The sequence below is a fragment of the Neofelis nebulosa genome, chromosome 15, assembly GCF_028018385.1.
Source record: "Neofelis nebulosa isolate mNeoNeb1 chromosome 15, mNeoNeb1.pri, whole genome shotgun sequence".
NCBI classification, from domain to species: Eukaryota; Metazoa; Chordata; class Mammalia; order Carnivora; family Felidae; genus Neofelis; species Neofelis nebulosa.
In genome coordinates this window covers 31,191,205-31,218,873 of record NC_080796.1, presented here as the reverse complement: position 1 = coordinate 31,218,873, position 27,669 = coordinate 31,191,205, and the positions used below count along the sequence as shown (strand labels likewise).

The 27,669-nt window shown below is 39.8% G+C and overlaps 1 long non-coding RNA gene across 3 annotated transcripts; it reads right to left on the bottom strand.

The window, feature by feature from the left end:
• Positions 1–1,223: 1,223 nt before the first annotated feature.
• On the bottom strand, positions 1,224–27,666 carry LOC131495806 (uncharacterized). 3 transcript variants are annotated; one of them, XR_009254130.1, is made up of 3 exons: positions 25,557–27,666; positions 25,121–25,253; positions 1,224–1,516 (listed from the first exon to the last, which is right to left on the bottom strand). It is a non-coding gene; the product is annotated as an uncharacterized LOC131495806 (long non-coding RNA). The 3 variants fall into 3 exon arrangements; XR_009254129.1 differs by lacking the exon at positions 1,224–1,516 and adding an exon at positions 23,398–23,696; XR_009254131.1 differs by lacking the exon at positions 1,224–1,516 and adding an exon at positions 23,398–23,696 and having other exon boundaries at positions 26,653–27,666.
• Between the last annotated feature and the right edge of the window lie 3 nt (positions 27,667–27,669).

Genomic DNA, 27,669 nt, shown 5'->3' with positions numbered 1-27,669 from the left:
GTTGTCTTCTTGAACTGCCCTTGTGCACACAACCATTGGCCTGCATAGGCTACAAATTTTTCTCCTGCCGTCCCTCTGAATGGGAGCCCTTCTCACTCTCCATACTATTGAAAGAATTGTATTTTTAAGTGAAGGGAGGAAAGGAAATTGTCAGGTGAGCTTAAAAGTCATGTGTTCTGACTTTTTATTAAAAGCCTGCGTGTTGGCAAGGATTGTTATTACAATTTTCCAAATGAGAAAAGGGTCAGAGGAGTCAAATAATTTGCCCTAGATCATTCATTCAGCCACTACACGTGGCAGAGCCAGGATTGGAACCAGGGCTGTCGGAGTCCAGGGTCCACTCCTACTGCAAGGCCCCAAGCTGCCTTTTTGAAAGGAGACTGTGGATGGGGGTACACACCTTCCTTTCTCAATTGCAGGACAATCAAGTAGGTGTGGGTGTTTTGACTCTCAAACACGATAACTAGCCTAGACAAAGACAGAAGGCTATGCCAGCCCACTTTGAAGCCCAGTGACATTTCCAGCTAGAGGCTGAACACAACAACCTATCCAGAAGTGACTGCCAGCCAGAGCCCCACCAGTTGGAATCCTGGTGATAATGGGGTAGGTAAGGCAGCACTCAGTGCCTCTGATCACCAGCACCTGCGCCCTGCTTCCTCCCACACCAGCCCGCCTCTGCTTGGAGCCTCCTTTTCCTCTTCCGTTGCAAGGCTTTGAAAGTGTTCTGGCTCAGCTGATCTTTCAAGTTTCTCCTACTTCTAGGATCTCTTAATCCCGGGGACATCTTTTTCGAGGAAGACTTCCTGACCAAAGGAAAGCATGGGCCATTTTAGGTCCCCAACTCAAGACTCTCCATGCATTGAGGTGGTCTCCAACATGATCTCAACAATTTCATCACAGTAGAGGAAATGTTAACAAATAGTAAAGGGATCATTTCCTCATCATCTAAATGGCACCCAAAATGTTCTTTGAAGTAATCAAACTGTATAATTAGAAATGATGGGTCTTTTGCTTACTCAGCCTCTGGAAAAATGCAGGCCATAATATGGATGCAAGTGAAGTATGTTGGGACGCCTGGGTGGCTCAGTCATTTCAGCTTCAGACTCTTGATTTTGGCTCAGGTCATGATCTCACGATTCGTGGGTTCAAGCCCCACTTTGGGCTTTGTGCTGACAGCTCGGAGCCTGCTTCAGATTTTGTCTCCTTCTCTGTCAGTCCCTCCCCCACATCCTCTCTCTCTCTCTCTCAAAAATAAACAAACACTAAAAAAAAAATGAAGTATGCTACTGGAAAGGAGTAGCTTTCACAAATCAATGGATAAGAAACTGCCTTGGTGGCCGATTGTGACATGTTCTCCCTTCTGTCGCCATCGTGATCTTCAGCAAATCCAGGACACCGAAAGAAAGGAAAGTACTTTTCACATAAGAATGACCTGGTTCAGCTTTAATTTATCAACCTTGGGAATGGAATTCAGAGAGGGAAGAATGAATCCTGCTCACACCTTTTCCTAAAAGCTCTGTAAGAAAAAAAAAAGGCAAGTTTGGATAAAACATAAAGTGAGGTTTGGTATATTCGTTTGAGGTGTGTGGGGGGTGGGGAGAGGGAAGCGTCTTGCTCAGGGAGCATAAAAACAAGAGTTTACCTGGAAATTTTTGTTATGAGAGATGTGAATACTTTTAAAAATAATACAACTAAGGGGAACCAAGGCAGAAAAGTATGCGATATATTAGCCAAACTTCAGATATGTAAATCCATATTTACACAAGAGATAATTAGGGAGTAGTTATTTGATTATTGATGTGTTCTTGTTTTAGGGAAAGAGTAACAAATAGGATTTCCCTAAATACCAAGATTCCTGATAATTGAATTGTTAGGAAACCAAACTGAAAACTAAACTAAACTAAACTAAAACTAAACCAATTTGAAAAGTTGGTACCATGTTAATGTACTTAAGTTTCCTTTAGTTGCTCTCCTGTTTTAAATGTTTTATTTATTTTTGAGAGAGAGAGTGTGTGTGTGTGTGAGCAAGCGGGGAAGGGGCAGAGTGAGAGGGAGACAGAACCTGAAGCAGGTTCTGAGCTGCCAGGGAAGCCCAGGGCAGGGCTCCAGTGCACTTGCCACTGGAAGATCACAACCTGAGCCGAAGTCTGACACTTAACCCACTGAGCCACTCAGGTGCCCCTGGTTGCTCCCTTAATTAACCACTCCTCCACCCTGCATACAAAAAAATACACACACCAAACAGTGTTGCAAGGGGTAATGCAGAAAAAAACATGTTTAAGAAGCTTGGTCCGTTTGCGTACAAAGAACATATTTATCCCGGGTGATGCGTGTTCATTACTTAAAGCTTCTTCCGAAGGATTTGTTCTTGGATTTCTCTGGCTAGCCCAATTTTTACTGATAATGTGCAGTTTAAAGTGATAGACAGGGGCGCCTGGGTGGCTCGGTTGGTTAAGCGTCCGACTTCGGCTCAGGTCATGATCTCGCGGTCTGTGAGTTCGAGCCCCGCGTCGGGCTCTGTGCTGACAGCTCAGAGCCTGGAGCCTGTTTCAGATTCTGTGTCTCCCTCTCTCTGTGACCCTCCCCCATTCATGCTCTGTCTCTCTCTGTCTCAAAAATAAATAAACGTTAAAAAAAAAAAAGTGATAGACATACAAGTTCCTAAGATTGTTCTATTATTTTTTTCATTTCAAACTAACTCAGATTTATCTTCTTTCCAATTAGTCTGAATGAATGCATGAATGAATGTGATAGTATAAACATTACAAAGTGATTCAAGAAAAATTCCAGAGTCCAAGAAAAGGGTGGTGGAGATGCTTTTTGCTCCCTAGGTTTGGAGGTTGCCTTTGAAACAGTAAAAAAAGAGCCTTTTCTTTTATGGGTGTGGTAGACACTGTTGGTTGCCAATTTTCTTCCTTTTTAGGCAGTCATTCCCACCTCTCTTTGAAGCCAGTGTAGCTCCGTGACCCAGTTCTGGCCAATGATACATGAGGGGAAGTTGGCTGGGGTGGAAGGATGGATTTATTTCTGTGAATCTTTTTTTTTTTAATTTCTTTTCTTTTTAAACAATTTTTTAAATGTTTATTTGTTTTTATTTTCAAGAGAGACAGAAACAGAGACAGAGAAGGAGTGGGAGAGGGGCAGAGAGAGAGGGAGACACAGAATCCGAAGCAGGCTCCAGGCTCTGAGCTGTCAGCACAGAGCCCAGCGCGGGGCTCGAACTCATGAACAGTGAGATCATGACCTGAGCTGGAGTCAGACACTCAACCAACTGAGCCACCTAGGAGCCCCACTTCTGCAAGTAATTTCTATTTCTGATGAAAACAGAGATGGGGGTCCAGTACTATTCCATGAAGATGTGATCTTGGAGCTGTAGCAGCAATTCTGTTACCAGGAGATGACTATGCAAGGATCAACCTTCAGCACTCAAGAATGTCAGTGTGGAAAGATTAAAAAAAAAGGAAAAATCTTTAATGCATCATCAAGCCACTTCCCAACCCTGGAACCGTCTATCTCCAGATAAATGTGTTCATTACTTGAGGCAGTCTTTGTCACATGCTCTGTGACTTGCAGCTGTATGTATCCTGACTAATACAACAAACTTGGTAAAGGATTCTTCAACTAGGGCACCATTACCCCCATTTGACACCTTCGTGTAAGTTAGAAAAGTTGTTTCTTTCTCTAGATAGATTTCAGGTCCCGCTTCCTTTGCCACGTGCCCTGGTCCCATTGTTGATCACCAAGTCACCTCCTTATGAGATACATGGGAGGGCTGCCTCTCTTCAAAGGACTCAGGTTGAAGTTGCCAGGTCCAAATAAGGGGGAGAGGGCTTTCTGTCACTTGTGGACTTAATTTGATTTTTAATTGGCTAAAATTCGGGCTGTTGTTATTGTTACTGCTTTTCATTTTATTTATTTATTTTTGTTTATTTTAATCACATATATATTTTTTAAGTTTATTTATTTATTTTGAGAGAGAATGCAAGTAGGGGAGGGGGAGAGAAAGAGAGAGAGAGAGAATCCTAAGCAGGCTCCACACCATGAGCACGGAGCCTGTCTTGGGGTCTCAAATTCACGAAACTGTGAGACCATGACCTGAGCCAGAATCAAGAGTCATAGGGTTAACTGACTGAGCCACCTAGATACCCTACTTTTCATTTTAAACAATGAATTTGTTTTTAACTCCAAATCCAATATTAAATTGTCCATGATTCAACAGTGTACCCCAAAATGTAATTCTGGGAAAAATACTAGTTAATACAAAATTCTTTTTTAAGTTTATACTACCAACAGTTATGCTAATACTCTGTTAAAACTGGGCTGACAGAGACAACACTGAAGCAATACATCCACTTGCAGTATGAAACTCTTATGGTGCAGATTATTTAATTCTACTCCTTTATTTTAACTACTAGAGACTTCTTTTGTGTGAAAAGAGAGCTAGCATGACATAATTTAGCTTTCACTTGATGCAAATAAGAAATTTACATACTAGCTCAGCCACTACTAATTAGCTGGCACTATATCATTTTCATCAGCCAAAATTTCAAGTTATTAAATAACTTAAGCCAAAGCATTTTTCTATGAAAATATCTTTCCAATTATTATTATCAATGCAAAAGCTTAGTTTTGTCTACATAACAGGTAAACTTAACGTGAGTACAGCACTATATGCAGGAAAATTATTGTCATTTTGGCTTTAAGACATGCAAATTAATAACAGTCTGACATGCTTTTCCACTAATTAAATACTATATGCTGTTACTTTAGATATTCATTGGTACAAACTCAGCTAGAAACAAACATGAAGACTAAGACTGTATGACAAGATCCAGAATAATCTCATATTAGATGATCATAAAATGTAGATGCAACATTTAAAAAATCCTCTTTGAAGTCATAGATGCATTTGAAAACTTTGAGATAACTCATTTAAAACATCTAAGCTGGCAGCATGAATAGACAAAGCAATCATCATAAGTAAACTCAGGATATAGATGTTAGAGCTAGACCAGGGAATAATATACATGATACATAATATATAAAAATATATTTACTTATATATTTTATATATAAATATATATATTTATATTTCATATTTGCATGCTACATATAAATGCACTTTACATATGAAGCAAATATAGTTTATATAATTATATATAAATATAAAAATAGATATATGTATGAATATATAAATGTTTATATATAAGTATATAGAGACACAGAGAGGAGAGTCATACAATGCAATTTTAAGATTTACTATAAAGCTATAGTATGGACAGTAGGAGAGACACATAGATCAATGAAGCAGAAAAACCCTGAAAAAGATTCATCAAAATATAGTCTCCTGATTTTGACAAGGTGCAAAGTCAATTCAATAGAGAAAGTATAATCTTTCCAACAAATGGTGCTAAAACATTTCAATGTACATATGCAGAAAGGAAAAAAATAACCTTAACACATATTTCACACCTTATCCAAAAATCAACTCAAAGTGGATCATATACCTGGATGTAAAATGTAGGAACTATCAAGCTTTTAGAAGAAAATATTGAAATTTGTATCATCTTGGGTTTGGTAACTAGTTTCTAGATATGACACCAAAAGCACAACCCATAAAAGGAAAACATTGATAAATTGGACTTACAGAAAGTAAAAACTTTGATTTTGAAAAAAAAAAAATGGTTAGAATGACAAACTAGAGTTGGAAAAAACATTTGTAAATCACATGTACAATACAGGACTTATAGCCAGAATATAAAGAATTGTTACATTTCTCAACAAGAACACAAATAACCCAATTTAAAAAAAAAAAGACAAAAGATACTTTTCTAAGAAAATATACAAATGGAGAATAAGCATATAAAAATATGTTCTGTCATTAGTCATTAGGGAAATGTAAATGAAAACCACAATAGATATCTCCATTACAATGGCAAAAAGAAAAGTACATTTTTTTTTAAATTGATAACCCCCAGTGCTGGTCAAGATGTGGTACAACAACCACTCTGAGTCACTGGTTGTGGAAATGCAAAATGGTGCAGCTAGTTTGGCAGTTCTCACCAAAGCTGAACATACATTTATCATATGGCCCAGCAATCTGAATCCTAGGTAATTACAAAAGTGAATTGAAAACTTGTATATACAGAAACCTGTAAATGACTATTTATAGAAGCTATATTCATAATCACCCGAAACTGGAAGCAGCTGAGATGTCCTCAAGAGGTGAACAGATTAACAAACTGTAATACATCCATACAGTAAAATACTACTCAGCAATTAAAAAAAAATGCAAACTATGGATTCACACAACATAGATGTATCTTAAATGCATTTGGTTGGGGGAGCTGGGTGGCTCAGTCAGTTAAGCTTCCGACTCTTGATTTCCACTCAGGTCATGATCTCATGGTCGTGAGATCGAGCCCTGAATCAGGCTCCTCACTGAGCATGAATCCTGCTTACAATTCTCTCTCTCGCTTTCTCTCTGCCCCTCCTCCCCCTCAAAAAAATTGTGTGTGTGTGTGTGTGTGTGTGCGTGTGTGTGTATGAGTTAGTAAACACACATATACACATCCTTGTCTATCTGCCCAAAGGGCTTAGAAGCAATGATAGCATATTAGCAATGATCCACAAACCTTGCTTTCTAAATATCATTCTCCTAAAAAGAAAAAAAAAAAAAAGGCTCCTTGAAGAAATGACTGCTTCTAGGACTAGGACAAGGAAAATACAAGTCTGGAGCTTCTTGTAGTGCTACAAAGTAAGGAAGTGCTGATAAATAAATAGAGAAAATGAGAGGGGGAGGGAGGAAGGGAGAGAGGGAGGGAGGAAGGAAGGAGGAAGGAAGGAGGGAAGGGGGATAAGACATGTTTAGAGGTATCCAAGGCCACTCAAATGCAGTGCTCTGCTAGCAGGACTCACAGGATTCAGTTGCACTAATGGCTAAAATCCATTCCAATGACACAGTAAGCTTACACAGCAGATCATTAAGGGGGGAAAGATGCATTAAGCAGAATCTGGAGATATCTATCCACAGGCTTTCCCTCCCAGTCCAGGAGGGGGCAAACTAGGTGTGCTCCCTTTTCTGGCAGTGAAAATGCAGTGGCATGTACTTAAATGTTTCTCCTAGGGAAGCCCATTGGAGAGTCAGAGTTGAGGGTTTTACTTGGGGGCTGGTAGTGTTGGCATTCTCTGCCTGGCAACTATGACAACCCCAGTCTCTCAGAAGGAGGCAGGTATTCAGTGGCTTAAATGGGTAGAACAAGTTCAGCAGGGTATAGAGCTTTTCATACCAGTACAGGGAACTTTTTCACAAGCCAGGTTTCCAGATGCCAGCCAAGGACAACCTTGCAGGCAGTGAACATAGCAGCCTCTGACCTATGTTAGCTCTTTCCTGTATAAGGCATATCAAGAAGACAGGGGAGCCAACCCAAAACTTCCCCCAAAGCCAAAATTGGAACAATCCAAAAAACAACATAAAGAGTCACAGTTTTGGATTATAATTCAAAGAATAAAATAAGTATCTATGAGTCTATACTGATATAAATAAGAAAACAAATACATTAGTAGTGGCAGGGTGTGTGTGAGGGAAGCAAATCTTTCTTACAGAAGGACTTCAAATAATACATATAGTAGGAATCAGGGATTTAAAAAAAAACTTTTTTTAAGTTTATTTATTTATTTTGAGAGAGACAGAGACAGCATGAGTGGAGGAAGGGCAGAGAAAGGGAGAGAGAGAGAATCCCAAGCAGGCTCCACACTGTCAGCACAGACCCTGATATGGGGCTCAAACTCATGAGACTGTGAGATCATGACCTGAGCTGAAACCAAGAGTCAGAGGCTTAACCAACTGAGCCACCCAGGCACCCTCAGGGACATTTAAAATAACCATTGACGTACCATGGTAATAATTGCTGCAGTCAAGATCCCCTAAAATTAGAAACAGAATATTTACATAGCCTCAAACTATTACACCAAAAATATTTATTAGTTGTTGGGATGGATGAAATGTTTATATGACCACAAATTCTTTGATAATCACCTTTCTAGGAGGTAGAGCCTCCTTGCCTTCTTGAATATGTATTGGACATATTGATTTGTTCTAACAAACAGAGTATGGAAAGGGAAAAAGTAATTTCTCTACTAGAAACCTGGCATACACCATGTTAACCAAATGGCCAAAGTTAACATCATCAGTAATAAGTCATATTGATATCATGTACCCCTGACATGATGTGATGAAAAGGACACTTCTCCTCTGTGATGTTATTTCCAAAAATCCATAAGTTCAGTCTAGTAATGAGAAAACATCGGGGAAACCTCAATTTGGGGAGGCTCTACAAAATACCTGACCAATAGTCTTCAACATTGTCAAGACCATGAAAAAAAGCCCAGGAAACTATCACAGATTGAAGGGGACTTAGATACAATGACTAAATGTTAACATGGACTGGATCTCAGAACCAAAAAAAGGTCATTAATGGAAAAACTGGTGAAACCAGAATGAAGTCTGTAGTTTAGTTGACAGTATTGTACCAACATTAACTTCACAGTGTCAATCTTGTACTGTGGTTACATAACGTGTTAACATAGGGGAAGCTGGATGAAGGATACCCATGAGCTCTCTGTACTGTATTTGCAACTCTCCTGTGAATAAAATCTAAAGTTATTTAAAAAACAAACAAAAAAATGTCTTTAAGCATTTAGGTTAGCACACATTAGTTGTTAGCTAATGTTAGCTTCTTTTAGTTAATTTACTTGATAATCATCCCCGGAGGATGATGATGCTGGGATTTCTCATTGCCTCTACTCCAAATAAAGTGTGTTTCTAAGGATGACTGATTTTAGTGGCATTTATAAGCTTGGGAAACTTCACTGCCCTTTAAATGAACAGTTATCACAATGGAAAGTTGCTAGGCAGACAGTTCTAAACATCAGTGCTTTGGGTCAATTTTTGAGTTGCTGGCAATACCTTGGTTTTATTGCCCAATCTGTGGGACTGGTTTCCAGAGTGCCAGCTTGGCTGGACAAGAACTCAGTCTGGACTGCGACCACTCAGACAAGATGAGCTAGCTACCTCCACCCCCACGCCAGGCTGTAACCCTACTGCCCACCCCTACTGGCCTGCGTTCTTCAGGCTGTTTGGAAGCATGTGACCCAGGATGCAGGAATCAAACCTTAGAAGTCAGAAATACCTAAAAATGGGACAGTGTGAAAGCGTGGCAAGTGCAGGCCTGATTGCTGGCCCTAAGGGCTCTAGATATTACTTCAATGGTGGTTAAGTGAGAGGCTGGTAAGGAGTGAAGGGGCAGCTGTGGAACATGGACTTATTGTAAGCTGTATTGTATTCCCCCCTGTGCTTCACCCTACAGTAAAATGCTTGTTTTTCTCTCATTGGAAAAGAGCTTTGTAGTTTTACCCTGGCTAAACTCCTTCCTCAGTGGCTTTTGTAAGGCTCCGATAAAGTCGTTTTTGCTTATTATTTATGTTCTTACCCACTTCCAGAAAGGATGTACGATGGCTTATTCACCAAACAATTTTGTTAACCCTAGGCCTCCATTCTTTTCCAGACCATCTGTTCCTCTTCACCATGAAGTCATAGTACTAAATTTGTGACAGTACAATAATTTCCATGGTAACAGGATGTGGTCTTCACCACTGAATCCTGATTTCACTCTGACCAACATCAAGCAGCAGGGAGACTGGGGAGTATACGCTGACATTTTCTATTCTTTTTCAAGTCTAGTTTCTCTGAAGTTCTTACTTCTGATTCTAAAATCTTAAATTCATCCTGAATGTGTGTCTTTGCAGTTTATGTATGAAGCATTTGTCCAGTAAATGATTACACATGCAAGCCAAAAAATAATAAGTTGAGAAATATCAGACAAGCCTATACACCCAATGATGTATAAACTTGTCTGAAGGCGGGGTGCTTAGCAAAGTCCTGGTTTGTAGAGAAGAAACGAGAACAGGGAATCCATTTAAAAGACATGAAACTTCTAAGCTAAGAAATTTGTTTTGATGACTGGTGATAAGCAGTGGGAGGCAGCTGACCTAGTTCCTACTCAATGGTTTCCTTATCTCGCTTAGCACAAGTAGACATAAAAGGGTCTTCCCATGTGAGCTCAGACTGTCTGATCAGAGGGTGATAGATAGGCAGCTTTATTCATGCGAATGACCAGTACCTGGATATTTTGCCCATTTGTTTTCATCTCACACAGCCCAGTTATACAACCTTTGGAGAACTTAGATCACCATTGGCTATGTGTAGAACTGACTAAAGGGTATGAACTTTTAAGAGAACTAGTTATTGGGGGGGTGGGGGCCTGGGTGGCTCAGTTGGTTAAACGTCCAACCTCAGCTCAGGTCATGATCTCGTGCTTCATGAGTTTGAGCCCCATGTCGGGCTCTGTGCTGACAGCTTAGAGCCTGGAGCCTGCTTCAGATTCTGTGTCTCCCTCTCTCTCTGCCCCTCCCCTGATCATGCTCTGTCTCTCTGTCTCTCTCTCTCAAAAATAAATAAACATAAAAAAAAAGAGAACTAGTTAAACTAGTTATTGGATTTCAGAAACAAATACCTGATTGGCTCATTAATCTAGCAATTTTACAGGACAGACTAACAGGCAAGGATTGTTATATTGAAGATTTACTGGACATATTACATAACATATTATATACACGATATACATATATGTTACATATTACATATATAGAAAACAAAGGAAAAGTGTAACATATAACAACAGACTATATTTTCTCCATTTCTGTTCTCCCCCAGCTTCCTTGTTGAGTTGATGAGGTAAGTTGGGGAAGGTAATGGGAAGAAAGGGTGATAAGAGAACTGGAGAAGCTAAAGTGATTTACATTAATTTTTAAAAAGATAAGAGATTACCCACAGTGGAGAAGCTGTAAGTGGAAAGGGACAGAGAAAGTAGGGTAGTGAGGGATGAGGGAGTGACTGAAAAGCAAAGAAGGGGTATTTAGACAGCAGCTGCTCTGTGGCGTGGGGCTTTGGGGAAATAAATAAGGAGGATGTTAACTAAATTCTAGGTATATGGTGTGATTCACTGCTTTGCTACATCTTCAAGACTTCAGTGAAGATAAATTATCTTGCAAAGCTCTCTAAAGATGGATTTGTGATTCTTTTGGAAGAAATGAAGTATTCAGATGGACATTAAGGCTGGAGTAAGCCTTAGTTCGGTTTTACTAATACATCTATATTTTACTAGACTCTCTTGAGGAACATAATCAGTGGTGCAACCATCTATGGCTATCTCCTGCCTTTGGAGAATACATTGGCCAGAGATGGGCGGCATTCTATGGCCTGGACTTTCTAGCTCAAAGGAAACTTAATTTTAGCTTTAAAGGATTTGGAATTTAGTTGTATGGGTAGAAAAGTCACTATTATTGCTTCAAGGAGGGCTAAGGCCAAGCCCTAGACCCAGTTTTTGAGGCCTAAAAGAAGGCAAGACCAGATTACAGAGAGCATCATGACACCTGAAGGACAGGCCTCACTGACAAGGAGATACTACATTCAGGTCTGCTCCTATCTGCCACTGATCTCTCTGAGTCTTGCTGCAGATTGTAGTTACTTCAGAAAATGCAGAGCCTCCTGCTGGTACTCATGCCTAGGCATATGGTAACAAGCGGTATGGAAGACCTTGCATGAAGTTCATCATTACTTTTGATGTCATCAACATTTTCCAAGTATGAACATCATAATGGAGGATATGGAATGATTCAGGGGAGGGTAAGATAAGACAAGACAAAGGTGACCATCAGTAGAAATTTCTACTCAGGAGAAGAGTAGAAAGGATCAGTTATTCCCAAGTGTCCTATATAACATTAGTCCATAAGAAGCGCTATGATTTAAAAAAGGGTTCTGAGGGAAGATAATTTTGTGCACATTGCATTTTTTTTTTTTGGTTTGGGGAAATATACACTTGCATGTTATAAGCTCTAAGAAGTCTCGCCAAGAAAAAAAAATCCTTCTTAAACTACTGTTGCTCAAATGTATTTGATCATGAAATACATTATGTTAGCAATATCTATTAACATCCAAAGAGGCTAGTATTATCCAGAATATACATTGATTAATATTAGGATAGATGATGTGTATGAAACCATTTTATAATAGGTTATATTACTCTTTTTTATTTATTTATTTTTTTAATTAAGAATTTTTAAAAAAGTTTTATTTATTTATTTTGAGAGAGGGAATGAGCAGGGGCGGGCAGAGAGAGAGAGGGAGAGAGAAAATCCCAAGCAGGCTCCATGCTGTCATCACAGAGCCTGAAGCAGGGCTCAAACCCACAAACTGTGAGATTGTGACCGGAGCAAAAACCAAAAGCCAGATGCTCAACTGACTGAACCACCCAGGAGCCCCTATAACAGGTTATGTTACTCTAATGACTTAAAAAAACTACTGAGGGACATAAGTCTATTGTCAACCTATAGCCAATTATTGTGACTTTTGACTTTCCTGTAATTTCAATGTAGGGCTTCACTCTACTATACACTCAGACACTGCTTCATAAAAACTAGGTGAGGTTTGTAAGATGCATACTTCTCTCCATTTCTCCTAAATACTCAGTACCTTCATTAACCTCTTAACTATGCAGGAATTCTCATTTGGCAAATCTCGAGGGTGTAATCCTTTGCAGGGTTGCATGCGTCAGAGGCTTTTAACTCCCTCCCACCAAAACCAACCTCATTTCTCAGTTAACTTTCTACTAGAGAGAACCTATGAATAACCCCATCTTGCTACCAGGTTAGCCAGGTTATGTATTTGCAGCATAATAGGGGTTTGCTGAAAATATGCCTTTACCCTAACAAAGAAAGTTCAAGATTGGGGTTTTCAGAACTGAAGCAGGTTAACAAGAGGAAATGTTTTGGGTAAGATGGATCTTTAATGATCTGTAGATTGTACCACTTGAGAGTCACTTAGTGTCTTTACATGAAGGGGACTCAATCTGTAGTACGATGTTCTATTTGAGGGAGCCATGCTTGACTGTGTGGTATATTTCTTTTCAGTAGTCCTCGAATTGCTGGTGCAGTGTTTCAAATGTAACATCAAGTGTAGGGCAGTGTCTATTTACGTTTAAAGAATAAATAAATGGCTATCTGCACGGCTGGGGATTTTTTTGTTTTTAATTTTTATTTTTTATTAGATAATGCGCTCACATAACATGCAAAGGGCACAAAAGAATATATCATTAAAATGTATTTCTGTCCTTTTTCTTTCCCTCTGTGATTCCATTTTCTTCCCCAAGGCAATTATTACTAATTTCTTTCTTTTATTTTTTTTATAAAAAATTTTTATAATGTTTTTATTTATTTTTGAGACAGAGAGAGACAGAGCATGAGCAGGGGAGGGGCAGAGAGAGAGAGAAGGAGACACAGAATCCAAAGCAGACTCCAGGCTCTGAGCGGTCAGCACAGAGCCTGACGCGGGACTTGAAATCACAGACCGTGAGATCATGACCTGAGCCGAAGTCGGACGCTCAACCAACTGAGCCACCCAGGCGCCCCACTAATTTATTTTTTTTAATTAAAAATATTTTCTTAACGTTTATTTTTATCTTAAACAGAGACAAAGTGTGAGTGGGGGAGGAAGAGAGAGAGATGGAGACACAGAATCCGAAGCAGGCTCCAGGCTCTGTGCTGTCAGCACAGGACCCAACGTGAGGCTTGAACTCACAGACTGCAGGATCAGCTGAAGTTGGACACCCAACCGACTGAGCCACTCAGGCACCTCTCTTATTACTAATTTCTGAAATATCCTTCTATGATATTCTATGTGTTTACAAACATATACATATTTTCATTTTTCATACTGATGAAAGATGGCTACTATGATGTGAGAAAACCCAAGCCACATAGAGAAGTCATGTGTAAGTACTCCAATCTCCAGTTCCAGTAGAGGCCAGCCTTTGTCACTCTAGCCTAGACATAGGAGTGAAAAAGAACCAGTCATTCAAGTGACTACCAGCTGTTCAAGTCTTTTCATCTGACACTCTGAACATCATGAAGCTGAGTCAAGCTATCCCTGAAATCCTATCATAAGGAATCTGTAAGTATAATAAAATGGTTCATGTTTCATGCTACTATGTTTTGGGATGATTTGTTACACAGCAATACCTAGAACACATGAAGGATGCAACTAATTAGCAGTGTCTGAGAATAAAAGACATGGTGGAAGTAATATTTGGAGAGCCGAGAAATACCGAGAATTTTCTGAAGTTCTTGAAATGAAAGCGTATATTAGGTACAGAACAATAAAAATAAATTCATACATAGATGTGCTGTAGTGAAGATGCCTAACACTGACAACAAAGAGAAAATTTCAAAAACCACCATCAAGAAAACATAGATTACTCATAAAAGGATGACAATTAGGTGCCAGAATTCTTATCAATAACAACAAATACCAGAGGCCAATGTTTAATATCTCCAAAGCATTAAGGGGGAAATAACTGGCAACACAGATTTCTATACCTAGCTAAGCTATAATTTAAGAATGATGAAATAGAGAATTTTTCTTTTAAAGTTGGGTTTATCAACCACAAATTTTTATGGAATGAATTAATAAAGCATGTATTTCAGCAAAAAGAAAAGTGAATTAACAATGAAAGTGTGGTGTTAAAAAATATGTTAAATGCAAAAACTGAGAAATTAGACTGATTAATTATACATTGATTGTATAGTACCTGTTTTATGTTATGTTGTTATAAATATGGAACTAAAATTTTAGATACCAAAAACTGCCCAATATGTTTGATAGCTAAAACACAGTCTTACTGGAACAATAGGACAGTTGTATTTAAATTTTTTTTTTTCAACGTTTTTTATTTATTTTTGGGACAGAGAGAGACAGAGCATGAACGGGGAAGGGGCAGAGAGAGAGGGAGACACAGAATCGGAAACAGGCTCCAGGCTCCGAGCCATCAACCCAGAGCCTGACGCGGGGCTCGAACTCACGGACCGCGAGATCGTGACCTGGTTGAAGTCGGACGCTTAACCGACTGCGCCACCCAGGCGCCCCAGGACAGTTGTATTTAAAAAATTAGAAATTGGGGTGCCTGGGTAACTCAGCTGATTAAGCATCCATCTGACTCTTGATCTCAGCTCAGGTCATGATCTCACAGAGCCTGCTTGGGATTCTGTCTCTCCATCTCTCTGCCCCTCCTCCACCTGTGGTCTCTCTGTCTCTGTCTCTCTCTCAAAATAAATAACTTAAAAAATTAAAAATTATAAATAGGAAAATTAATGGTTAGGTATTCATTTATAAATTTAAAAGTAGCTGCTTGTAGCACAGACAAAATATAATCTGTAGTTTCCAAATCAGTGGAAGTAAAAGAAAAGGAATAAAAAGAGGTTTTCAATCTAAGAAAGGCAGGAAAGGCAAACAAACCAACCAACCAAAAAAAAAACAAAAACAAAAAACACAAACAAACAAACAAAAAAAAACCCCCAAAAACAAACAAAACAGGAGAAAGCACTATAAACAGAAAATCAAAAGTACATGCCAGCAATGACCCAGAGAATTTCAACTAGATCATACTTACATTAATTGAACTTCCCAATTAATAAGGAGACAGTCAAGATTAAAAAACAAAAACCTGGGTGTATGCTGTTTATAAAAGATCTGCCAATAATAAAATAACAGCAAGTTTGAATATAAAGAAAAGGAAAAGTTATAATAAGCAAATGCTAACCAAAAGAAAGTTGGAATAGAATATCAGTATCAGACAAAATAGTTTAAAGCAAGTAGGTTATTAATAGAGACATTACATACTGATAAAAATTACATTATATTAAAAAATGAAAAAAATCACCAAGAAGTTCCATCCAGTTAACCCTATAACTATGAAATTTTTAAAAAGTAAGAAAATTGCAGGAAAAAAATAAGTAGATCAACAAGTGTATTGGGAATTTTTAATGTATCTTTACTAGAAACTAACAGATGAATTAAAGCAAAAATTAAGTTAAGGGGTTGGCTATGTTTTTAGTGTTAATTTGCCTTGTGTGCAAATTGTAATTTGCAGCTCATCTTAAGTGGTAGCTTTATCTTTCTACCTACACCATGTAACCCCCTTGTAGATCCTAAGACCCTGTCCCAGCCCCCAGTCCAGAAGTACGTGTCTCAGGGCTCCTGTTCCTCATCAGGGATATTGGCAAAGAGGACTGGAAAGCAGTCTGGCACAAATCTTGAAATTTCTCTCCTTCCTTCCACTACCAGACACAAGTAATGTTTGGTTCGTTCATTTGTTCATTTTGTTTTTTAAACTCCAGCTCAGGGTACAAGTCATAGCTTTTCCCAAATCCCAGTTTCACAGTGAGTGTGACTAAAGGGGCCATATTCTGTATGGGGTGCCATTGCTCTCCATTACTCTGAGGATTCAGACTCCTAGCCTACATCTACCTGCTTTCAGACCTGGAATATCAGGGCCACAGCTCTATCCTCATTAACTCAGTTGTGTTGCTCATTCAATCCTGATGTCCAGAGATAATAATCTTGCTAATGAACCCAGAGATGTCTTTTAATTTAAAAAAATGTTTTTATGATTGCAGTTCTTGAAGATGTAGAAATTCAAAGCATGAGCTCACAATACCGTTTTAACTATTTTCCTGTGCCAGTGTGGATGCGAGGAACTCTGTGGTCTTGCTACCTTCTTTGGCTTTGCGTAGTAATGGGGATTGAGGTTTTTGTTCTATTCTCAAATGCCAGAAACCTATTTAGAATATCTATAAATCTCCTCAGGGCTTCTGGTTTCAGGTGGGAGGCAGAATACAATGTCTCCTTGTGTTTTGCTCTCATCTCTGATTTTCTGCATGCAATTAGAGGAATTGTTTATATATTCCAGTGCTGAAAGCTTTAGCCTTATATCATCAGTCTTTGTCCTGGATTCTTTAGTCTATGAGATCTTGTAACCTTAAGTTTTAAAATCCATAAGGACATGAGATAAAAGAAATAGGAGTGAGAGTATGGAGAGGAAAACCCCACAATTACAATCTCGTTATTATTTTACTAGAAAAGAGATTTCGCCTTTCTGCCCTTGTGTGCTGAATCTATCTTCTGTTTCCTCAGAAGCCATGCTCCTGTCTACTTAGCATCTCTTATCTATTATTTTCTGTTCTGGATCCTTTCTTGCTGAAGTCTCTCCCCTCTTTATAAGACAAAGCCTCTCCTAGCTCTCTCATTTCATAGGCAAGCTTTCTGAAATCCCTCAAGTATCTTTTCTTACCATCTTCATGCTAATGACTCAAAATCTACAACTTTGGCTCAGATTTCTCTCAGATGCTCCAGATCCACAAGACTTTCTCAACCCCAGACAACTGCAGTTCAATATGTCTAAAACAAAATTTTATCTTCATAGCCATACATCTCTCCAACTGATTTCTTATGTTTTCTATTTTCATTTAGTTTCCCAAGCAGAAACCTGGGAGTCTCCTTGATTTCTTCCTCTCCTTCCCTCACATCCAATAAGTGGCTGAGTCTTGTCATTCTATTTTAATTTAAGGAATTTTTACAGTTATTTATTAGGTATCACTAGAGCCATAGCGATAAAATGAATTAAAGATGGGATTAGGTGGTAAATTTTTTTTTAAATTGAAATGTCACTAGATTCAAGGTAAAAATAGTTGCAGTAAAGAAAATAGGATTCATATTGCCCAGTGGAACATAAAGTTTGAAAAAAATAAAAACAAGAGATTTTTAGATTTGGTTCTTTGTGATTTCAGTTACCTGAGAGGTGAAAAAGGACTTTCTGTGGAGTAGATAGCAGTTTAGCAACTGCCTGGATTGTAATGTTTTGTATTTTTTGTTTTAAAATTTAAAAAAAGTATTAAATTTGATTAATGTTTATTTTTGAAAGAGAGAGGGAGGGAGAGAGGGAGAGAGAGCAAGCGAGCAAGCGAGCCAGTGAGCCAGCAGGGTAGGGGCAGAGAGAAAGGGAGACACAGAATCTGAAGCAGCCTCCAGGCTCTGAGCTGTCAGCACTGAGCCCGACATGGGGCTCAAACCCACTAACCATGAGATCATGACCTGGGCCAAGATAGGATGCTTAACCGACTGAGCCATCCAGGTGTCCCTGTTTGTTTGTTGTAGGGTGACATTTCCACGTTGTAGTGACAGACTAAATTCAGATGATACCTTTTGTTTCAGAGAATATCAATTTAAAATGGCAATACACAATTTCTTTTGGTATATACCAGCCTCCTTCATCTGTATCATTATATGGAATCATCTCTAACTGTCACAGATTATAGGCAGCAAGACCAGAGATGTCCCATGCAGAAGACAGAGATTATTGAGTTTGGAAGTCTATATATATTTTATTTATTTATTTTGAGAGAGAGAAAATGAATGAATCTCAAGCAGACTCTGCCCTGTCAGCACGGAGCTCAAGATAGGGCTCAATTTCACAAACCATGAAATCATGACCTGAGCTGAAATCAAGAGTTGGACGTTTTACCAAATGTGCCACCCAGGTACCCCTGGAAGTATATTTTAGAGGTCACCTTTCTTGTTTTTAATCAGATTGGGGATCTAATCTCTTCTTAATGTCTCTCATGGAAAGTAGATTCTAATAGGTAGGTATCTAAGAACTATTACTACCACCAGGGGGTGTACTTCTTTGCTCATCCATCAATTCTTCCTCTTCCTCCAGACTTGATGATCTTCTTTTGCCTCTTTTGCTTTCTCACCCATAAATAGAAAAGAAAAAAAAAAAAAAAGCACAGTGCTGAGGTTCCTGACTGGTCACATTCCAGAGAAATGTGGAAATGCAGGTTATACATAACTAAAGGGGTCAGAGGTGTGACCTAAAGTTGATGGAAGAGAAGAGTAATATAAAGGTAAAAAGGCAGAAAGGTTAAGCCAAAGTTTAATTTTGGATATTTTTTACTTAAAATGTTTTTTTTGTAAATCCCATCTAGGGAATTCCATCTTTCTCAGGCTGTTATGGTTCCCACTGGACTCAAAATTACCAAAGAGGGTCAGTCATGATGCATTTCAAACATGACCACCCCCATCAGTTTTTGTTTGTATGAAAGTATCAGTACCTGATAGTGCATTGGGGTAAGCCTTAGGAAATGCCTTAGGAATTGCTTATAATAAGATCTTTGTTTCAATCACCAGGATGTGAGAACCTACTACATTTATCTTTCATCTGTCTTTTTTTCAATTTCTAATGTTCCTTTTAAACTCCTATAATGTTGTGGATAGCTCAGGCATTCTTTAAAAAACAATGACAAAAAATGAAACTCCTGACAATAATAGCAACAACAACCATCTAATCTACTTTATTACTCTTTGGTTGATGGCAGATACTGGCACATGTGAGAAATAAAAGCCACCCATAAATAGTTTGCCTCACAGAAATAACTGCTATTAATATTTTATTGTATTTCTGACTATTTTCTATGCAAATTCTGTTTTGTAGTCATACTTCATATATGTGTTTTTGTATCTCTCAGGTATATTGTAGTCTAAAATACTTTTGGCTATAGTTTTCCATCACTTTTCTGGATAGTTGAACTGTATATATTCCTTTTCCTGCTAAGTAATAGAATTTGAAAAAGTTAACTCTGCAAAATCTCATTCTCAAGGACTTTGTAGTGGACTGGGACATGTAAGTGGGTTATCTGATTTCATGCCTGCACCTGATCTCAAGGCAGAATGATTCCAAAGACCTCTACCACAGATTATTACTCTGTAATATAACTACCCCTTTACTTAGTTGTGCTCTAAACTTTAAAATCTGAGAGCAAGACTGTACTGTTCACCATCTCTACCCCAGTGATGAGCCCATGACCCAACATAGAAAATTCTCTATATATTTTTGAAGATTAAATGAATAAATAACTAAATACTAAAATTCTAGAGGATCCACAACTCCACAAGTTTTCTCCTTAGTATCAGGATATATCCAGATTAAGGTTCTCAGAAGTAAATTTAGTTCAGATTTGTCTTTTTTTTTTAATATTTTTTTAAGTTTATTTGAGAGAGACCAAATGTGAGTGGGGGAGGGGTAGAGAGAGAATCAGAAGCAGGCCCCATGCTGTCAGCGCAGGGTCTGACATGGGACTCGAACTCATGAACCATGAGATTATGACCTAAGCCAAAATCAAGAGTCGGACGCTCAACCAACTGAACCACTCAAGGGCCCCTAGTTCAGATTTATCTTGAAATAACAGTGAAAGATTAAGAATTGATCATCGGTTGAATGTTCCTTATAGACCCTAAACTTATAACTCAACCTAAGACTCCTACTGTGCTTTAATGCTAAAATCAGGCTGTCCCACGAATACTTATAGAAAATTAATTTCAACTTCTTTCTACAGCTAATAACCTCCTGTAACATCTAGGCCACTGCTGCCTACATTTTGGAAATACTGGCATTCCAACATTTGGCATGTACTATAGGCTTGGTTCCACCACAGGGACATTGTTAAAGAGCTAAAACCATGCATGTCCTTTTGGACAAAGGACTGGATCACTTGGTGGGAGCAGTATAACAGAAAGCTTACAGCCATTGGTTGAGAGAGTGAGCCTGAGAGCCATTTCAGGGATGTTAGTTTTTTTTTTTTTTTTTTTTTTTTTTTTTTTTTTTTTTTTTTTCAGGGATGTTAGTTTCTAAGAGGGCAGGGAAAGCAAAAGCAGCTGGTTTTGCTCCCTAGGAGCCTCCTTACCCTCTTCAGCTTTGAGGGACCTTGGATCTCATCTCATTCCAACAAAAAACTGCTAATGAACTGAGACATCCTCTGTAAGGAGATGAAAGCTGTTTTCCCTCTTGGCAATTTATACTTGGTCATATAATACAGCTGGTCATATGATTTTGCCAGCTGGTCATATGATTTTGCTAGTACCTCTCTCTCTACAAAAGCAAATCTACATTTCGTGTTTGTTTTTTAAAAATAAGTTTAACCTACATTAATTAGAGTGTGAAGTTGAGTGAGTGAAGCTCTGATTCACCCCATATGCGTAATAACAGCAGCACCGCCTGTTGAGTGCCTACGAAGCGCCTTGTACTGCTAGGTATGGTACAGACAATATCTAACTGAACTTGGACAGTCTGCCACCAGAAACAATTTCAATATATCACTTACAGTGAAACTGCACGTGGCCCCTTCCTTAGCAAACTTATTCAATTTATTTAGCCTTATCCCAACACACAAGAAAACAAAACAAAACAAAACAATAATGGGGCACCTGGGTGGCTCAGTCAGTTGAGCGTCCGACCTCAGCTCAGGTCATGATCTCGTGGTCAGTGAGTTCAAGGCCCACAACGGGCTCTGCGCTGATAGCTCCCAGTCTGGAGCCTGCTTCAGATTCTGTGTCTCCCTCGCTCTCTGCCCCTTCCCTGCTCATGCTCTGTCTCTCTCTGTCTGGTGAGAGATACAAAGATCACTGAGTTTTCCATTCTATTCTCTGAATCACTTTTCTTTCTGAATTTTTAAATCTAATTTTTCTATCCTATTTACCAATTAGCTGATATCCTTTTTTTTGTCTTGCCAGCCTCCCCTAGGAGTGTTTTTATTTTGTCACACAATAAAAGGGTTGACTGCTTTCCCTATTCCCAAATCTGAGAGCATAAAAGTTAAATAAAAATGATTTGGATATTGAAGACTTCTTTCTCTACACTGAAGTATGAGACTTTGCTGCAAGATAATTGATGAGTTACATCAAGATAATTGATGAGCTGCAAGATAATTGTAAATGTGTTCTTTATTCATTGCCTAAGTAAATTTCATTTAATTAAAACTCTTTCATTTTGTTAAATATAGCAGATTTCAGTGCCCCAGGTTGGTTGAAGGCCCAGGGAAGTTCTTTTTTTTATTGCTTAGGGATTGCTTCTATGTTCTGTAGTTAGGTGGTCAGGAATTTTAAGCATTTATATGAAAGTCATGGTCTAAATTTCTATTTTTTCCCCCAAGATTAATTGATTTAACAACAATTTATTGAGCACCTTTGTATCAGGCATCCTGTTAGGGGAGTGAGCAAAACAGTCATGGTGTCTGCCCTCACAGAACTTACAGAGTCAACTGGAGGGAACAGACATTGAACAAAAAGAATTACGATCCTGAAAAATGCCATGAAGGAAGGGAAGGGTACTGAGGGACAATGTAAGAGATGTAGCTAATCCATTGTGATTGGGTGGGTAGAGATGGTTTTTCCAAAGACGTTCAGGTTTAGGCTTAAAGCATGAGAAGGAAGAAGAGTGGTCCAAGAGAAAAGAAGGGAACAGCTTGTGTAAAGTCTCTGAGTAGAAAAGACTGCTGCCCACTGAGAGACCTGAGAGAAGGTCAGTGTGGCTAGAGTGGTGACACCAGGAAGTGTCAGAGAAGAGGCAGGCAAGGGCCAGACCACGTAGGTCATCCTAATGATGGAGGACTTTATTGTAAGGGTAATGGAAAACGAATGGAGAACTTAAGCCAGAAGATAAAAAAAAATTTTAAGGCTTAATATGGCAAATGTGTAGAATATAAAAATATATTAATTTACTATTCAATTTGTTCTGGAATGTGCTCTTACATCTAGCAATCCAATGAGAGTAGGAATTTTTATTAATATGGGGCAAACTATCTAGATTCTGACATGTAGAATTTTTCTGAGATGGCAAAGACCCTAGAGTAATTAAGCAAAGCAGAACAATCCTTGGGCATGTATCCTTAGCATGACTTGAAATGACATCCTGAGTTTCTTTACTTTCCATCTATATCATATCTTAACTCGGATTGCAAATAGAGGTTGTAAAATAATAAAGACAGGGAAAAGAAGGTGTGCATGTGTACATGCACATGTGTGGCCACATGTGGTTTCCCATGGTTTTGAAGAAGAGCAGATTTATGGCAAAGAGTATCTATATCACATTCTCTGTTCTCAAAAACAGTAGTCTGCCCTACAGAAATTAAGGAGGTACAGACTCTAAAATAGTAAGAGATTTTTTTTTTCTTTTAGTTGAGTGTTTTAGGAAAAAAATGGCAGCTTCCGGGTAACATAACAGATTTTGACATGAAACACATTGATGTCAAACTAGGGATACCAGGATGGCTTCTGAAGTACTGTGCTTGTAGTAGTAAAGACATCCATGAACACTATAGCTTTTGGACAATATAGAGTATAAGAGACTAAAGAGGCTAACTTCAGTTTTCTTTTTTTTTAATTTTTTTTTTCAACGTTTTTTATTTATTTTTGGGACAGAGAGAGACAGAGCAGGAACGGGGGAGGGGCAGAGAGAGAGGGAGACAGAGAATCGGAAACAGGCTCCAGGCTCCGAGCCATCAGCCCTGAGCCTGACGCGGGGCTCGAACTCACGGACCGCGAGATCGTGACCTGGCTGAAGTCGGACGCTTAACCAACTGCGCCACCCAGGCGCCCCCAGTTTTCTTTTTTAATACTCTTCAATTTTCCCTAGGAGAATTTCTTCTTGTCTTCTCCAGATGGTTGGTGTCCATTAAATTAGCAGATAAGATTTTAAGGTGTGGTTCTTTCCCAGAGATATTTTCTAATTGGGAATTGGGAGAAATTCTTGAAGATTAATAAGTTTCCCCTAAGTCAATATTAGGAGAATGGAGAAGGAGAATGCACTCTGACTACCATTCTCTGGTACCTCAGTGCCTCCAAAACCACAAGTTTTTTCTCTAGGGTCTTGGACTGCAAGTCTTCCTGATTGTTTTTCAGGCTCCGTGACTCCCTGGAAGGAGTGAATGAATAAATAAATACTTGGCAAACTGTTTGAGAAAGGCTGCTAACCTTTGGTCTATGAAATCTTGAGCAACAGGAGACCTGAGTTGAAATGTCATTTTGTGTCTGACTCACTATTGGAAGAGAATGAATCACTCTTTTGATTGAATCACTTAGTTCCATGGTCTGAGGTGTGGTACTGAAGACAGCATGGACCTGCTTTACATACATTGTGTACTTGACTGCTGTAGTTAAGTCATTCTACTCATCAAAATAGAAACACATTTATTAAGTACCTAATTATGCACATGATTTGGAAACATGCAGAATATGTAGGCTAAAGATGAAAATAAATTAGTGCTTGTTATGGTTTCATGGATCAGGTGAGATTGTCTATTATAAAAAAGGGAGGAGGCTTGCTGTGTATTAATTATCAGGTTACTGAAGCTCTGGGTAAATGTGGCAGGAATGTGAAGAGTAGCTTCTCAGGAAGTACTTGCTGTGTGGTTGAAAACTGGACACTGTTTACTTGGGCCAAAATGCAGTCATATCAAGCTATTTTTAGCAACAAAAGGCTATTTAAAAGTTTCAACCCTCTAGAATCTGACTCACAATGTCCTGATACTGTATTCTCTTAGTGATCAGAATCATGGGTAAAGAAATCTATCTTTTGGCACTGAATGAGAAAAGACTTGGGTGTGTGGTCAGACCTATGAGTATCACAAAGACTAGAGAAGCTACCATTTAAAAAAATGACTTTATGCTGCAGTAGTTCTAAATTATTCCTTTTAGCTTGATATAAAGGAATATGAGAGCAAAAAGAAAATTAACATTTATCAAGTGCCCATGTTATATGTCAGTTATACTCAGTCACATATATCATCATTAAAGTTCACAGGAAGCCTATTTCCATTTTGGTCAAGGAAGAAACCAAAGGTTAGAGACTGAGAGGGAAGAGCTGAAATGCACACTCAGGTCTGCTAGCTTTTGATCTTTCCGAAAAAATCACTTGGGTACAAACGAAAAACTTAGATCAGGTAGGATTAAGAGTTTCTCTTTAATTTCTTTTGGTTTAGATGTAATCTATATCTGCAGGGGAAAGAAATGAATAAAAGCTATTATTACAGAAGCTTATATTCTACATATCTTTTGATGGAGAGCAGTAGAAAGAGACGAGATTGGAAAATGTACATTAAGCAATGTATAATATCTGGGCCATAATTTTTCTGAGTTTTATGGATTTTCAAAAGTTATTTTCAAGATGGGCATTGGTGTCTTACAACCTACAAGACGTAAACGCTACAATTCTACCTAGTTTGTAGGGGCATTGTAAAGCTACTGAAGAATCTTACAAAATTCTTAGGAAAGCTGATATAAAATACAAAGATTGTATTTCTGACCCTCATCTGTGTACCTGGGGTACTTTGTTCTGACCTTAATTACTGCACCCATCATCTTGCATTCTTATCACTTCTCCATTCTCTGGTATCTCTACCAGAAGGTGGGTTTCTCCAAGATAGGGACAATGCCTCTTTTACCACGATATCCACAGTAACCTGGACAGAACCTGAAAAGTAATAGATGCTCAGTAAATGTTTGTAGAAAACACAACAAAAGGATTCATCTTACTGATCCCAGTTTTCTTATTTCCAAAATGAGAAGATAGTAATAATCTCCTAGATTGCTTATCAGAAGTGTCATGACACATGCTCGAACACTGTTTACTGGATATTATGAGCCACAGACTTAAAAGGTGTTAACTGTGATGATTAGCAGCGCATTTCAGGAAAGACATGTAGGGTATTTTAGGTAATATGTGGTAGTAATCTCCATCCTTGGGCTCTAGAGTTGACGGAAAGGTAGTACCTACACCAGAGATGAGAACAGTATTTCACTAGGTGGCTCTCTTTTCCATGAGTGGGTGGCGCGTTGGTGCAGTGAGGCATCACAGGGGGCATTGTACAGCTGCAATCACCATGCCTCACACGGCAGCACAGTAGGCGCTGACGGCAGGAGGGGCATAGGTTAGTTTCTATTTCGTTAAAGATAATCTATTCTTCCGATTTGTTTCAGCGTGGCTTGTACTTTCATTTTCTCTAAACGCATACATGATGTTCCAAAAAAACATTGGTCTAGTATTTAATAGGGTGTGGTCTCAGGGAAGGATCTTGAAAGTTCCTCCTCACCTAGCATGGAAGACAGCAGGAATCAGTTACTCAAACCGAGCTAAACTAAAACAGCCCATTAAAATCCTGATTTAAACTCGCTAGTAAGGGCTACAGTCCTGGTTGGGTGGGGGGGGAGGTTATACAGTTGCACTGTCCAAAGTACTTTGAAACAGCTCCGTAGAAGACTCCACAATACGAATCGAAATGATTTGTAAAATGTCAAATAAGTCCTTCAAGCCATTAGAATTACCATTTCTCCAGTTGCTTCTCACACTCCATGTTATTATTGACCCCATTTCCTTATTTCAGGTTTTTAACCCCAAACCTAACATAAAATACACATAATAGAATAATAGACTTTCAGAAAAATTTGTTTTAAGAATGAAAATCCTCTTCCTCAATGCCTTTCCTCGGAACTTCGCGCCAGTATCTAGGTTCTTCATTGTACTATTTCACCGCGCCAGTATCTAAGTTCTCGATATTTTTACCCAACGTTTCCCTCTCCGACCCAAAAGATACAGTGACAAGTTCTTAAAACAGAGCGGACCCATCAGAGAAGTCTGCAGAGGGAGGACCTCACAGGAAGGTCTTCGCTAATCAAGTGGGACCCCCACTGGGGGGATGCCTCCGAGAGGGAGGGCGTCTCACCACGTCCCTGGCTCTAAACGCTAGAAAACCATTTATTAGTCTTCTAGGATGTTCCTACTTTTACTCTGGCTTCCCCGCGGCAGGAGGTGGCTCGGTTGCCGAGGGTGTATCGGGTGAGCTTTGGGGGATTTCCGTAAGGGGTCGACCCACCAGAAAAAGTCTAAGGAGGTCCCTGCCCGGCAGGAGAGGAATCTGGGTCGTCGTGTGCCGTTCTCCTCCCTTAGGGACCCCGTCCTGGCGGGATCCCGCCTCTCTGAGCCGGAGGCAGTCCTGGGGAAACCCCTCGCCCGCCCGAAGCTTTGCGCCGCCGCCTCGCCCTCCTCGTTCCAGTCCGCAGCTCGCTAGCCTTCAGGCCCGGCGTCTTCCTCGCAGCCCCGGCCCTCTCCACGCCCGGCACTGAGAGGAAACTGGAGGTGGTTCCAGCCCGCAGGCGGGTGGAAAAGCCCACGGTGAATGCCTTGGGGCCCCCCTCATGGTAGCGGGAAGGGGAAAGGGAAGAGGAAATGAACCTCACCGCCCAGTAGATCACCCGGATTCCCAACCTGGGGGAGGCCTTTAGACGGAAGGGAAGCCAAGGGGGAACCCTGGGCACTTTCCCGGGAATCCATTCGCCAAGGGAGGGTCACCCAGTCCGCACACATTGGTTACTATGACAATACAACCACAGCCTCCAGTTGCCATGGCAGCTGCTTATCCAATCCGATTGGTTTCCTTTCTCTTCCTCCCTGGGCTCCACCCCATCCCCTCCAACAGCCTCCTGGGGTGCGGGGGGAGGGGCCGCAGACAGGGGGAGGGGGTTCTTAGCGTCACACTCCGGGGCGCGAGGGAAGACTAGAGTTGAGGGACTGGCAGGCGGAACTGTAGGAGGAAAGGGTAGCGTTTCCGGTAGGAAAGAGTGGAGGAGTGGAAAAAGGAAAAGAGAAATCGGGTGGAGTGGAAAGACGGGGGAAGACTTTGAGTGTAACTCCTGGTTGATTTGGGCTCGATGTTCCTGGTGAGGCCGGGGTTGCCCCTTCGCGCGGGAGAGGAGTGGGTTGGCCGGAAGCCGCCAAGCGCCTCCAGCCGGCCGCTCAGCAGCCGCACAGGGACCTCACCGCTAGCGGATCCCGAGAAGGAGCGCTACAGGGAGGGAGAAGTCACCCGGAGGGACGGGCGCCACTGAAATCT